The sequence below is a fragment of the Cetorhinus maximus genome, chromosome 1, assembly GCF_964194155.1.
Source record: "Cetorhinus maximus chromosome 1, sCetMax3.hap1.1, whole genome shotgun sequence".
Lineage (NCBI taxonomy): Eukaryota > Metazoa > Chordata > Chondrichthyes > Lamniformes > Cetorhinidae > Cetorhinus > Cetorhinus maximus.
In genome coordinates this window covers 136,447,483-136,462,348 of record NC_135879.1, presented here as the reverse complement: position 1 = coordinate 136,462,348, position 14,866 = coordinate 136,447,483, and positions in this window count along the sequence as shown.

Genomic DNA, 14,866 nt, shown 5'->3' with positions numbered 1-14,866 from the left:
ATTGGAAGGAGGAAGATATGTCCAAGCAGGCAGCGTTATACCTGATTAGCCCACACCCCGCCAACTCAGATACAAGAGCACTGGAGGGATGTAGCGTGCGTGTAAAGTTGGTGGCACAGCGTGATGTAGCATATGGGTATCTGACATAGCAAGGGTTAATGTGGGACTGGAAAACAGTACCACCTATAGTGTGATGAAAAGAGACACATGGGGCAGGATCTTCCAGTTAGCGAGCGGGGGCATGGCCCACCTGTCGACGGGTAAAATGATACTGGATGATGTCGGGTGGAACTCCCATCGTCACCCCGTGTCATTTCCATTTTCAGGTTGGCGCCGGTGCAGCTGAGTTGGATGCACACCCGCCGACCTGTTAACGACCTATTAAGGCCATTAGAAAACCAATTCAGCTCATTAATGGACCTGTCCATCCAACCTTAAGGTTGACGGGCAGGTCAGGAGCCCAGGCGGACTTCAGAAAAAACATAAAGCCTCATCCACTGGCGGGATGGGGTTTCGTGAGGGTATTTAAATTTTAATGAAAGGTTTAAATAAAAGTTATGGACATGTCCCAATTCATGTGACAGTGTCACATGAGGGGGCATGGCAGGGGAAATTTTTAAACTCCTTTATTAAAAGTTGAAAATCTGAGCTGGTCTCCCTGAGGAAGCACTTAGCCTCAGGGAGATCTGTGCACTCTTTCGCGCGCATGCCGGTTGAGGGAATCCTCCTCCCTGCCCACACAGGGAGCACATAGCGCTTCCTGGCGGATGTAAAGCTGAGCGGGCCTTAATTGGCCTGCCCATGTAAAATGGCGGTGCGCCCCCAATCAGGGGCGCCGATCGGGAGCCCGCACCCACTCCCGCACTTCCCCCTCAACAGGGGGAAAATTTTGCCCGTGACTTGAGACTAGGGTCAGTTGTGGACTGGACAGAGACCTGTGCAGAAGCAAGCATAGAGTTAGCTCATAGCTTGGGCTATACCCAGAATAGATGTACATGGTTATGTGTTATCAATAAACACTTAATGTTCAACTGTACAAAACTTAGAACCTCTTCATGAGACCTACTGAACATATAACATACAACAGGTGAAACTCACCACACCAAAGTGCAGGAGGAGGTGTCAGAATCAGAGACATCTGTGCACAGCGCCTTCGGAGGAGGGATGAAAGTCACAATGATGCTCCAGTGGGCAGGAATATGGAGCCTCAGGTGCCACCTTTTGGGCACAGTGTTGAGATATTCAGCAGCAGAAGTGTGGATACCTGGCAGGGTTCCCTGAGGCATTGGAAACTCTAGCACTGTGAATGGAGGAGTCCATCGCCGTCATGATGTCCACATTGTCCATAAAGTCATAGAGTCATAGAGGTCTACAGCACAGAAAAAGGCCCTTTGGCCCATCGAGTCTGCGCTGGTCAAACAAGTACCTAACTATTCTAATGCCATTTTCCAGCAATAGGCCCATAGCCTTGTATGCCATGGCATCGCAAGTGCACATGCAAATACTTCTTCAATGTTATGAGGGTTTCTGCCTCTACCACCCTTACAGGCAGTGAGTTCCAGATTCCCACCACCCTCTGGGTGAAAAAGTTCTTCCTCACATCCCCTCTAAACCTCCTGCCCCTTACCTTAAATCTATGCCCCCTGGTTATTGATCCCTCCACCAAGGGGAAAAGTTCCTTCCTGTCTACCCTATCTATGCCTCTCATAATTTTATGCACCTCAATCATGTCCCCCCTCAATCTCCTCTGCTCCAAGGAAAATAACTCCAGTCTATCCAATCTCTCCTCATAACTAAAACTCTCCAGCCCAGGCAACATCCTGGTAAATCTCCTCTGCACTCTTTCTAGTGCAATCACATCCTTCCTATAATGCAGATTCCAGAACTGCACGCAATACTCTAGCTGTGGCCTAACCAACGTTTTATACAGTTCCAGCATAAACTCCCTGCTCTTATATTATATGCCTCAGCTAATAAAGGCAAGTATCCCATATGCCTTCTTAACCACCTTATCTACTGTTCCGCTGCCTTAAGGGACCGGTAGACATGCACACCAAGGTCCCTCTGATCCTCGGTACTTCCCAGTGCCCTACCATTCATTGTTCCCGTGCCTTGTTTGTCCTGACCAAGTGCATCACCTCACACTTATCTGGATTAAATTCCATTTGCCACTGATTAGCCCATCTGACCAGCCCGTCTATATCCTCCTGTAATCTAAGGCTATCCTCCTCTCTGTTTACCACCCCACCAATTTTTGTGTCATCCGTGAACTTACTGATGAACCCTCCTACATTAAAGTCTAAATCGTTTATATATACCACAAACAGCAAGGGACCCAACACCGATCCCTGTGGAACCCCACTGGACACAGACATCCAGTCACAAAAACACCCCTCGACCATCACCCTCTGCTTCCTGCCACTCAGCCAATTCTGGATCCAATTTGCCAAATTGCCTTGGATCACATGGGCTCTTACCTTCGGTATCAATCTCCCATGCAGGACCTTATCAAAAGCCTTGCTGAAGTCCAAGTAAACTACGTCAAATGCATTGCCCTCATCTACACACCCGGTCACCTCTTCGAAAAATTCAATCAAAATGGCCAGATGTGACCTCCCCTTAACAAAACTATGCTGACTGTCCTTGATTATTCCCTACCTCTCCAAGTGTAGATTAATTCTGTCCCCCAGAATTGCTTCCAATAGTTTTCCCACCACTGACTGGTTAGATTGACTAGCCTTTAGTTCCCTGGTTTATCCCTTCCTCCCTTCATGAATAACGGTACCACATTGGCTATCCTCCAATCCTCTGGCACCTCTCCTGTGGCCAGAGAGGTATTGAAATTTATTGCCAGTGCCCCTGCTATCTTCTCCCTTGCCTCACTCAATAGCCTGGGATACATTTCATCTGGGCCTGGAGATTTATCTACTTTTAAGCCTGCCAGACCACTTAGAACCTCCTCTCCTTCTATGCTAATTTCTTTAATTATATCACAGTCCTTCTGCCTGATTTCCATACCCACGTCGTCGCTCTCACTTGTGAACACCGACCCAAGGTATTCATTTAGAGCCCTACCTACATCTCCTGGCTCCACACACAAATTACCACAATGGTCCTTAATGGGCCCTACTCTTTCCCTAGTTATGCTCTTACTCTTAATGTACTTGTAAAATAACTCTGGATTTTCCTTTATTTTACCTGCCAACATTTTCTCATGCCCCCTTTTTGCTCTCCTAATTTCCCAGGAGTTCAACAGTACACATTCTGACCATGAGAGATTGGCCAATCTCATGGAAAGACACTTGCAGCAATACTCAGAGTGGATACAAAAGCAGCGGCTCAGCCAGGAAAGGCTGCAAGCCTTAATCAGTAACTTGGATCAGCCTGAGTATGAATACTGACATCCATGGAATACATGAGGAGATGTGTATTCTGAACAGGACGGTCACACTGTCGGTACAGCAGTTGCTGGATTGGGTGACTGCTGCACATCAGCAGCCAGCCCATCAACTCCAGTTGAAGACCAATCCAGGGCTGTACAGCTTTTCAGGTTCCTGATCACTTTCCACCTCTCCAGCCTATCTACCAGAGCCCTCATCTGCTCCATATGTGCCAGTGACCATAGCTGCCCATACAGAGATGCAGAGGCCGCTGTCTGAAGGAGGCCTCCAACAGGTGCCTGCGCAACGAGGCTGGCCACCACACTCTTCATTTCCATTTAGACCAAGAAGTGAATAGCTGCCTCCACCTCCTCCGAGTGTAATGTGTGTAATATGCTGAGGCCCATGGTTATGATGGTAACGGTTGCAGCCATTTTAATGTGACTGAGTCAAACTCATTGATGTTGTTTCTCTCCCTTGTGGGGGATGAGCAGTCCCTTAAGTAACTGTGATGTCAATGTACAAGGTACTTTATGAGGACGTATGTCACCAGGGACCAGCTGATGGCAATTGTGCGATCAGAGGACATTATGAGAATCTGTTTTGCAGAAAGACTCATCTGGCTATGATCTCCTCCTGCACAGAGCCTGCCATGCCTTCCAGCTGCCCTGCCATTGGCAGCCTCCTCCTGATCCCATCCTGATCTGTTTCAGAATCTTCTGAATGGACAGGGGCTTCCTCTTCCTCCTAACATTCCCATCTTCCTCCTTCTCAGAGGATGGAATTCTGTCCATGACATTGTCGTCTTTGAGTTGCAGGTCCCTCTGCTACATGATGTTTTGCAGCATGTAACACACCACTATTCTGGATATCCTTGCTGGAGAATATTGCAGAACTCCACCTGAGTGATCGAGGCACCTGAAGCACATTTTTAAAATACCAATAGCCTGCTCGATTGTACTCCTTGTGGCGACATGGCTGCTGTCACTGACGTTCAGCCTCAGTTTATGGGTCCCTAAAGGTGGTCATTAGCCAAGGTCTTAAGAGTAGCCCTGCCCCCTAGAAGCCAGCCATGGACCTGCGATGATGGATGAAATAGCTGAGGGATTTGGAAGCTCCTCAGTATGAAGGAGTCATGACAGCTGCCAGGGAACCTTGAACAGGCTTGAAGGAAAACCTTGTGGTGGGCATAGATGACCTGGACATTGAGGGAATGGAATGACTTTCAATTGATGGAGGTGTCCAAATGCTGGAGACATTACGGGCAATTTGAATGCAATCAATAACACCCTGCACCTGAGGGAGGCCTGCTAATTGGGCAAAGGCCATGGCTCTCTGTGTCTGAGACACCAGATCTACAGGGAATTTCATGTGATTCCCCCACACGAGCAAACCAGATATTAGTTACAGCCTTAATGCAGCTGTGTGCTGCTGACTGGGATAAGCAGGTCTCCTGATGATCCCGGGAAAGATCCTGAAGCATAGAAATTGAGTGCCATGGTTACCTTCACAACCATTGGCAGGGCAAAGGGTCGAGAGAGTGTGGTTCGAGATGTTACTGGACCATTTGACATATATCGGTGACCACTTCACAGCTTAACCTCAAGTGTCTTCCGCACTGGTTCTGTCATCTTGAGGTATGACATCCGAGGTTGGTGCACCCTACCCACAGGGTAATACCTGGTTGTCGTCACTCTCCTCCTCCTCCTTCCTGGTCCACATGGCGCTGCTTCTAACTCCTGACCTGGTACCCTCCCTCTGGCTGTCACCTGCGCATGTTGACTTGCTTCTATGGCACCAATATGTGAGGGTGCCATACCCATCTTGTCTTCTTCTTGGCACAAAGCGCAATGCGACCTTCTCAAGCACAATCTTCTTCCTGGTACCTGGGTGCATGATCAGTAGGGACGAAAGAAATTGCCCTGCTAAGTCCAGCAGCCCCACCCTCCTACTCCCTTGGGTTAAAACCAGACAGTTGGTATCGAATTTTTCTTCTGGGGCAGTTAATACAACATTTAAGCAAAATCCAAAGGGATCCCTGCACTTCTCCAAAAGGGTACCCTGCCTATCCAAATAAACCCACAAAGTTTAGACGTGCTCCTACCAGGTCTAACCTGTGCATGTCGTGTTTTGCACTCCTGGGTCACCAAAATCACATGAGCGGAGGTAGCTGCTGACTTATAAGGGCAGCTGGCCCGTGAAATGCGCATGCAAGAACTGTGACCCGCCCCCATTTCTGCCGCCGTGAAAATGATAGATGCTGTTTTCGAGAGCAGGACTTCTGATTTTTGGCCACTTGCACTATTTTCACAGCAATGGAGAGGCTCTCCTTCATTGCAAAAATCCAGGCCTTAAACTCCAGTTCATAACTTCATCACCTAGAGAATTAATATTTCAGATACTGTCGTAACCAGCCTCAACTCTCTGCTTAAAGTTAAGCCTTCACCTAGAAGAACCAGCGCCTCTTTCATTTCTATCCTTTCCAAGCTCCACTAGCTCCCTGTTTCCCAGTGAGATAACTTCAAAGTTCTTATCCTTGCCTTGCAATTCCTCCATGGCTTGGCACCACCGTGTCCTAGCATTCCCACTCAGTTCTATGTCCCCACCATACTATTCACTTTACTAACACTAGGGGCAGGATTTTCCATTCATCGGGCGGGCGGGGCGGGCAGTCCTGGGAACGGCCATGAAATGGACTGCCACCTGCGATCAGGCTCCAACCGCAATTTCACGCTGGTTGCCAAGTAACGACCAGCCAGCATAAAGTGCACACTGAGAGCCTCAGCGCTGCTGGGGTGGGGGCAGGAGGAGTGCAAGTGCTGAAGTGTGTGCATGCTCAGGGAAATGTGCGCTGAAAGCTCCCTGAAGGCACAGAGCTGCCTCAGCGAGCTGAAGAATTTTAAAATGAAAAATGAAGATTTTTTAAATAAAGGAAATATGTCTCCACATCTCAGTCACATGAACAGGGACATTAAAAAAATTATGCTTCAAAATTTTAAGGTTTTTTTAAGTTACTGTTGGAAACCCCATCCTGCCCCGGATGAGGTTTCCTCAAAAATGCAAAGGCCGCCAGGCCTATTCGCCCGCCCGCCAACCACAAGATTGAACGGGCAGTGAAAAATAGGATAAAGTTAATTGATTAATGGTCTTAATAGGCCCCTTTATTGTCAGCGGGCACGCTGCCAACTCTCACATGCACCCACCGACCGAAGTGTCACATAAATGTATGATGACATCGGGGTATTCACCCGATATCAATCGCGGACTATTTTACTCCCACTCGGGTCAGGCGCGTGCCCGCCTGCAGGATGTCATAGATTTCTATCAGGGTTTCTACCAGGACATTGGCTGATCCTCTCTACTGAAGGTGGAACACTCTTTCACTGCCCTCTGGTATTCCTTGCCTGGCCCCCTCCACCTTCTTAAATCCTTCCCTAATTTAAAAAACTTCCTTAAAATCTCCCCCTTTAACTGTGGCTTCGGATTCCAATCCTAATATTTTCCATTTTCCCCTTTAACCATTTTTTAACTTGCTCCTAGGATGTAGGCATTGCAGGCAAGGCCAGCATTTATTGTCCATCCCTAATTGCCATTCCAGTTGGCATCCACTGTTTGCTTTCCTCTTTAATATATGCCCTTTCAGACATCTTCCTGAATGTGGGGTTCATGATATAATGCTGGTTGTTGGAATATTCAAGGTAAGCCTGTGAAAATAAGTAGCATTGTAGAAATAGAGTATAGCGCTGTTATGCAATATTAAATGTTACAGACCTCAGGATCTGAGGCCAGAATCTTAAAATTGACATTTTGAAAAAAATTTGTGTGCTCTGCAAGGCAAGGGGTGTTTAGCACTAAGGAATGAACTCCTCAAATTCCAGCCACCTTAAAGTCAGTCTCAAGCATCCCTAGGTCATAACGGCCCAGTTAGCTCAGTTGGCTGTGTGGTGCAGAATAACGCCAACAGCACAGGCTTAATCTGGCTGAGGTAGTTCTTGGTGTTTACCACCACGCCTTGCCCCATAGTGATGTCATGTGATTAGCAACCCTTGGCAAAGGGTGGAAGCAGAGAAACACCCTTTACCAGTCATCCACTGCAGCTGTCAAGCTACCTTGCCTCTGGAATCATGCGAAAGCAGCTGAGACAATGGAGGCAGCAGCAGGCACCCTTCCTCTGCTATAATCAAATTTGTCAGCTGCAAAAAGTGTGACTTTTCAAATCACTTACAGGTTGGACATACTTAAACAATTAAGAGTCTACCACCACCACTGCTCTACATTAAGTACAACACTACAAATGAAGAGTAAAGCTATCTCTACTCTACCATAACAAGCCTGAGCCCTGGTCACAGCCTGACATAATTTCTATACCCGAAGGTAATCCGATGTTTGAGTTTTGCTATTTCTGCGAAGAATACCTTTGTGACGTTAATGCTAAAATGTAGTTTTATTAATTTAACCTAGTAGCTCCCTGTTCTGCTGTCTTGTTTTTGTTTTGAAGTGTAGTTACAGGTCTTAATTTCCCTTATTGATTATAATAATATATAATAATGTGCGTCCCTCTCTTCTGCCTTTTTTTCAAGACTTAAATGTCTAATCTTTTCCAGTTTTTCCTCGTGGCTCAGTTCTTGGATTCCAGGGATCAGTCTCATGACCCTTTTGAACTGCCTCCAGGCCTGATAACATAAATGTAAAAAGGACAAGATGAAAATCAGTTAATAAAAGAAAATAATCTAGCTATGTCAGTGAAAATCCTTTTGGACAATAAAAATTGCTAATATTGATAACATAATGAAAAAAGTTTATACAATTTTCATGTAAATTGACAATGGTAGTTCAAAAATTAATTAACCGAAGTTCTATTTTCAGAAAATGTGGAAATACTGAGTGAACAGAAAAGATGCACACGCTGCATTATCTCTCATGAATATTGCTGCATGCTTTCTATAGGCTAGGCTGACTCCTTGAGGCCTCTGAAGGAAATTAGAGAATTATTTGCAGCTCAGTTGTGCAGCGCAGCCTAGCTTTCATCTCCAGCTGTCAATTATAAATGAATAGACACAGCTTTTTGTGGATTTATAAAGGGGAATCTTGTTGGAAGCTTTGAAGCTGACTGAAAAAGGAAAGAGTGTGGACGTACTACTGAGCAATTATTTTTCAAGAATGCCAATTAATACCTGGAAAATGGATAATGGGCTGAAGAGTGAAAGAGTAAGAATCCAATAGGGAGAGTGGCTCAACATCAAAAGAAGCTGCATCATTCTTCATGACAAAATCAAAGAATTAGAGACAGGAAGACATTCTAGCTCATCATAAACATGTGGAGATACTAAGGAAATGAAAGGAAAGAAGGGATTGGAACCGATTTCTACTTTTAAACATTTGAGATGACCAAACACTAGGAAAGACAAACACAAGGGGTGTAATACTCAAAAATCAAAGCTGCAGTAACTGAGAGAAAAGTCAATAATTAGAAAATACTAAAGCTTATAACAAATGGGAAAATCAGTTCAAATACACGAGCATCTGAAACCACAGAGATGTGGATATTCCGGATCAACAGAAAGAACTAAAAAGGACTTCACAAAATGAAAACTGTCTACTTTGGTGTCATGTTCTGCACTACTATGCAATTTCTGTTTTAAAGGAATAAAAACTCTGAGGTCAAACTTCCTTTGTATACTATTTTTCACTCACTAGTTAAGGTGAAGCTGTCAAATAATTGTGAATGTTATTGGCCAACTTGTTTTATCCCATGCCCTTTTGCATGCCTGAAAATGCTTCCCTGTTAACTTAATATGCTCATGTTTATGAACATGAATAGCTTCATGCTTCCTTGTAAAAAAAATAATCCAAAATCAAATGCTGACTGTCAACACAGTCCAGAAAATGTTTATCATTGCTCTCACCTGATTCTGGGACATGGTTCACTTTACTTTTCCCTACCACAGGAGACTGTGTTGCAAATTACTCCTCCATGTTAGCCTATTACACAAAAATAAGTGACATCATATAACTATACAAACTTTACAATTCCAGTTCAGTTCTTGGATCTGTGATGTTGTTTTATGAGATTCACAAGAGGTCTCAGTATAGACATGAATCATTTTAATACCATAGCCTCAATTCCCTACCAGCCTCACTACAACCTTGCAGAATTAGCCCTTCACTGTAACTGGAGATATTCTTGGTAAATGGTTGGTTTCAATTTATTTTACTTTTCTTTCGAATTATTTACTTTTAACTTTTCCGAAGATATATTAAGGGAATGAATGTCCATATGGTTCTCCTGCTCGGCTGCTGTAACTCTTTAGAAGAGTTAGTAACTCACCTCCTGACTGCCCAAAGCCTGTCCACTATCTATAGGGTGCAAGTCAGGAGTGTGATGGAATACTCCCCACTTGCCTGGATGAGTGCAACTTCAGCAACATTCAAGAAGCTCAACACCATCCAGGACAAAGCAGCCTGCTTGATTGGCACTCCATCTACCACTTGCAACATCCGTTCCCCCTACCACTGATGCACAGTAGCAGCAGTATGTATCATGTACAATATGCATTGCAGCAACTAATCAAAGCTCCTTCGATAGCACCTTCCTAACCCACATCCTCTACCACCCAGAAGGACAAGGGCAACAGGTGCATGGGAACACCACCACCTGCAAATTCCCCTCTGAGTAACTCACCATCCTGACTTGGAAATATATTGCTTCTCTTTTACTGTCGCTGGGTTAAAATCCTGGAACTCTCTTCCAAACAGGACTTGTGACTGTACCTACACCACACGGACTGCAGCAGCTCAAGAAGGTGGCTCACCACCACCTTCTCAAGGGCAATTAGGGATGGGCAATAAATGCTGGCCCAGCCAGCGACGCCCACCTCCCATGAAATAATTTTTTAAAAGTTAATACAATGGTCAATTATGCAGGGTTTCCTTCACTTTTCACAGCTGGGGAATTATCTCCTGTGTCCTGGCCAATATTTACCCTTCAATCAACATCACAAACAATTATCACGTTGTTGTTTGTTGGAGCTTGCTGTGTGTTAATTAGCTGCTGCATTTCCTATATTACACAAGTAACTACACTTCAAAAGTGTAGTGGCCCTAAGAGACATCCAGTGATCACTAAATAAAAAGATGCTTTATAAACACAAGTCTCTTTCTTCTCTTTCTTCATTCACCAAAGTTATGGCAAATGAGCAGGAGAACCTTTGGGAATCAAACCAGTTACACAACAGCAACTTTCATTTATATAGCACCTTCAGTGTAGTAACATATTCTAAGACACTTCACAAGAGTGTTAAAGGACAAAATTTGATGTGAGGAGACATTAGGTCAAGTGACCAAAAGTTTGACTAAAGAGGTAAGTTTTAAGGAAGAGAGAGAAAGATGGAAAGACAGAGGAGTTTAGGAATTTCAGATTATAGGAACCTATGCAGCTGCCAATGGTGGATGTACTAAAATTGGGGGAGCGCAGGAGGGCAGAATTGAAGGAGTGCAGTGGGAGAGGGCTGGAGGAGATTACAGAGATAAGGAGGGACAAGGTGTTGGATTTGAAAACAAGGATGATAATTTTTAAATTGAGGCATTGCTTTACTGGGAACTAATGTGTCAGCAAATGTAGGGGTGTTGAGAGAACGGAATTGGTGTGAGTTTGCATAAGCTCAAGTTTATTGGGAGTGCTGGCTTTGAGGTGGAATAGTCCAGTTTAGAAAGGCATGCAAGAGAGTTTCGGCAGCAGATAGGCTAAGGCTGAGGCAGAGATGGACAATACCACAGAGATGGAAGTAGACAATCTAACTGATTGAAATGAAACGTGCAGATAGTGTGTGACTACAGGACGCAAATTCTGCAAGTCTGTGCAAGGTACCCTGGCAGCTTCCATGATGCCTACATCCTCAGACACTCCCAGATGCCGAGGCTCTTCAGTGCTCCAGCCCGACTGGATGGATGGCTGCTATCTGTTGAAAAGGTGGCTTATGGCGCCCAAGAACAGAGGCAGAGCAGCGTTATAATAGGAGTCATGCCTCCACAAGGGAGGTGATAGAGAGAATCATAGATCTTCTGAAGATGCACTTCCGATGCCTGGAGCATTCACGGGGAGTATTACAATACCCCACAGAACGGGTGTCACTGATAGTGGTTACATGCTGCGCTCTCCACAATCTGGCACTGGCAAGGGGGGACCCACTGGAGGAAGAGGATCTTGAGGCAGCTCCACAGGCCACAGAGGATGAATTCAGTAGTGAGACAGAAGAGGACGGTGAGGAGAATGCTGAGGGCATGGAGGCAGATCTCTGTGACCTCCAGTGAGGCAGGGACACCAGGAATGACTTGATTAAACAGTCCTTCAGCTAAGCTGCCAAATAACAGCTCCCACTTCACACCAAGGCTGCGGCCCCCATCCAGGGTGTCCGAAATGCCCCTGCCATGTGAACCCAAAGTCCGCTCAGTGCCTGTGCAATAACGTTTAGAGCCACCCATTATGTACTGGCACCCCCTGCACCAAAAATAAAAGGTGAAGCATACTCAGGCCATCACAACAAAAGCAAATTTAATGTTATTATCACATTGAAATCACATATACATGACCATTATTGGTGTTGAGGTCCACACCAGCAGACATATAAACCAAACATAACAGTACAGAAGACCAACCGTTACCCTCTTATGCTCGTGGTGCCTTAAACTTACGTTGCAAGTGTTACGTCTTGGTGCCACACCCCCTCGCTAGCACCAGCATTGGAGACAGCTGCTGACTCTGGTGTCTTATTGGTCTTAATGACCTTGGCGGCCGTCCTCTGGCCAGTGGAGCATGTGGTGGCCCTGCCTAGGAGGAAGCGGCCAGTGCCACAGCTGGCATCTCCCCAGTCATTACAGCCTCATCAGATGCCATGGTCACTGGAAGAGGAGCAGAGGAGTTGCTGCCATCATCCAGAGTGCCCTGAGAGGTGCCCGCAGAGACGACAAGCAGGCCGTGCGCCAACGTGAGGTCACTCTGGACCCCTCTGCTCACCATTGATGACGGGCACCTAGCTGGGATACTGGGTGCCTCATCCAACTCCCATGCTGGCACTGACCACCTGACATAATTGCCGGTGTGAGGACTTGCAGGTCCAAGCGCAACCCCAGGAACGCCTGATTCTGATCCTGGAGCTGCCTCTCCATGAGAGTCGCCACTCTCTCAATGGAGGAGGCAGTGTGCTCGGCCATGAGGGTCAACGCAGTGCTCATGCCCCCGCATGGACTCATCCACGATGATGACCACGGCACGCATACCCTCATAGGTCCCCGCCAGATCCTCCCACACACCCCGCTAGATGTCCAGCATCTGCTGTCTAATAGATGACACCAGAGGCTCATCATCTGCCTTTCAACCCAGCATTGTCCTGGCCCCGAGCAGTCCTCCTACTGCCGGCGCCCTGGGAACTCTCTGCCTCCGCCTGCACCTCAAGCGAGTGTGAAGTGCCCTCACCAATGTGCATGGACAATGAGCCGATGATCTAATGTGCACTGAGCTACTGGTATCTGCGCTGGTGCCTGGTTCGGATGCGGGTGTGACGAAGATGCAGGTGAAGCCCGGTGGTCCTCCAGCATCAGGGGTGGCCCTTCGGGGTCCAGAGAGCGAGTGTGTGCTGGAAAATCTAAGTGAGAAGAAGGACATGTCATTAGTTACAGTCTTCACATTGTCACTGTGAATGCCAGGCACCCTGCTGAGACAATGGAGATCTGTATCATGGTGCCATCGTCTTTCAATGAACAATGGGGGCCCCAGGTTTGAGGCTCCCATCAATGAAGAGGCTATACAAGAATGTGTGCACAATCCAACACTCTCATCTCTCTGCACTGCACTCTTACCTCCGTCTGACACCCCCCACCTCTCCACTACCGTTTGCACGGTGAGCGCGCTGGCTCTCTGGGCATCCTGCTCAAACCTGGTCAGCAGCAGTCGGCTGGGCAGGTCTCTGCCTGTCTGTGACCTCTCCAATTGGTTATGGCTCATCTTCTCCTGAAAGGACAGAGGAGCTTTGATTAGCCCACCCTCTACCTGCAGCACCATTGCAGCCTGGCCAACCCCACATGAGGAACACCTGGCAGGGCACATCCGAGTGACGGCCCTCGAGCCACAAGGCACTCAGTCCAAGCAGCCAAGGCTCACCCACTTGGCCAGCTCCAAAATCATTGACAGTTGACACTCAAATTCTAACATCCCTGAGCTCCACGGGGGGACAGCCAGCCCTTAGCACACATGCACATTGACCCATGCCAACATGGTACTCACCCTTCCTGAACATAGCAGATCATTGAACCTCTTCCGGCACTGCACCCATGAGCGCTACACCACATCATGGCTACTGACCTGCGCTGCCACCTCCTCCCATGTTTTCTTCGTGAGTCGTGGTGGCCTCCTCCTCTAATCTCTGGGGGCAAAGGTGTCCCTCCTGGCAGCTACCTCCTCCAGGATCACCAGAAGGCACTCATCCAAAAAGCAGGGGGCTGAATGCCCACGCGACCTGCCCTCCTGCCTGGTGTCTTCACTTGATTCCATAACTTAGCTGTTGAACTTACTGAAGAGGTGTTCTTCTGTGGCAGTCTTCAAGGGGCTGCCTATGCCATTTTTAATCCAGCTGCCGGGTCACCATTGGACCCAGCGGCTGACAGGTCCCCACTCCTGCCCGATCATTGGAGAGCCGTATTTCACACTGGGTGGGCCTTAATTGGCCTGCCAGTGTGAAATCGCGTGGACCGATCGTGGTTGGCAGCCCGTTTCCCGGCCAATCCTGCACCCACTGATCGCACCCAACCGACAACCTGAAAATTCTGGCCCTAGGGTGAAATGGAACTGGAGTAAGCATGAAGATGCAGAGAGAAGCAAAACAGCTTAAGATGGAGTTTATGGAGAAGGGGCAATGCTCACAGTTGACATCAGTAAGACAACATCTCCAATCATGTGTGCAGTTTTGGTCTCCTTATTTAAGGAAGGATGTAAATGCGTTGAAGGTGGTTCAAAGGAGGTTTACTAGGTTTATACCTGGAATGAGTGGGTTGTCTTATAGGGAAAGGTTGGACAGGCTGGGTTTGTTTCTGTTGGAGTTTAGAAGAGTGAGGGGTGACTTGATTGACGTATATAAGATCCTGAATGGTATTGATGAGGTGGAAATGGGAAGGATATTTCCTCTTGTGGCTGAGTCCAGAACTAGAGGGCACTGTTTTAAGATTGGGGGGTTGCCCTTTTAGGGCAGCGATGAGGAGATTTTTTTTTCTCTCAGAGGGTCATGCAACGTTGGAACTCTGCCTCCAAAGGTGGTGGAGGCGGGGTCATTGAATTTTTTAAGGCTGAGGTAAATAGGTTCTTGTTAGGCAATGGAATCAAAGGCATTTGGAGATAGATGAGAATGTGGAATTTGAAACACAAATAGAACAACCATTATCTTATTGAATGGTGGAGCAGGCTCGAGGGGCTAAATGGCCTACTTCTCCTCCTATTT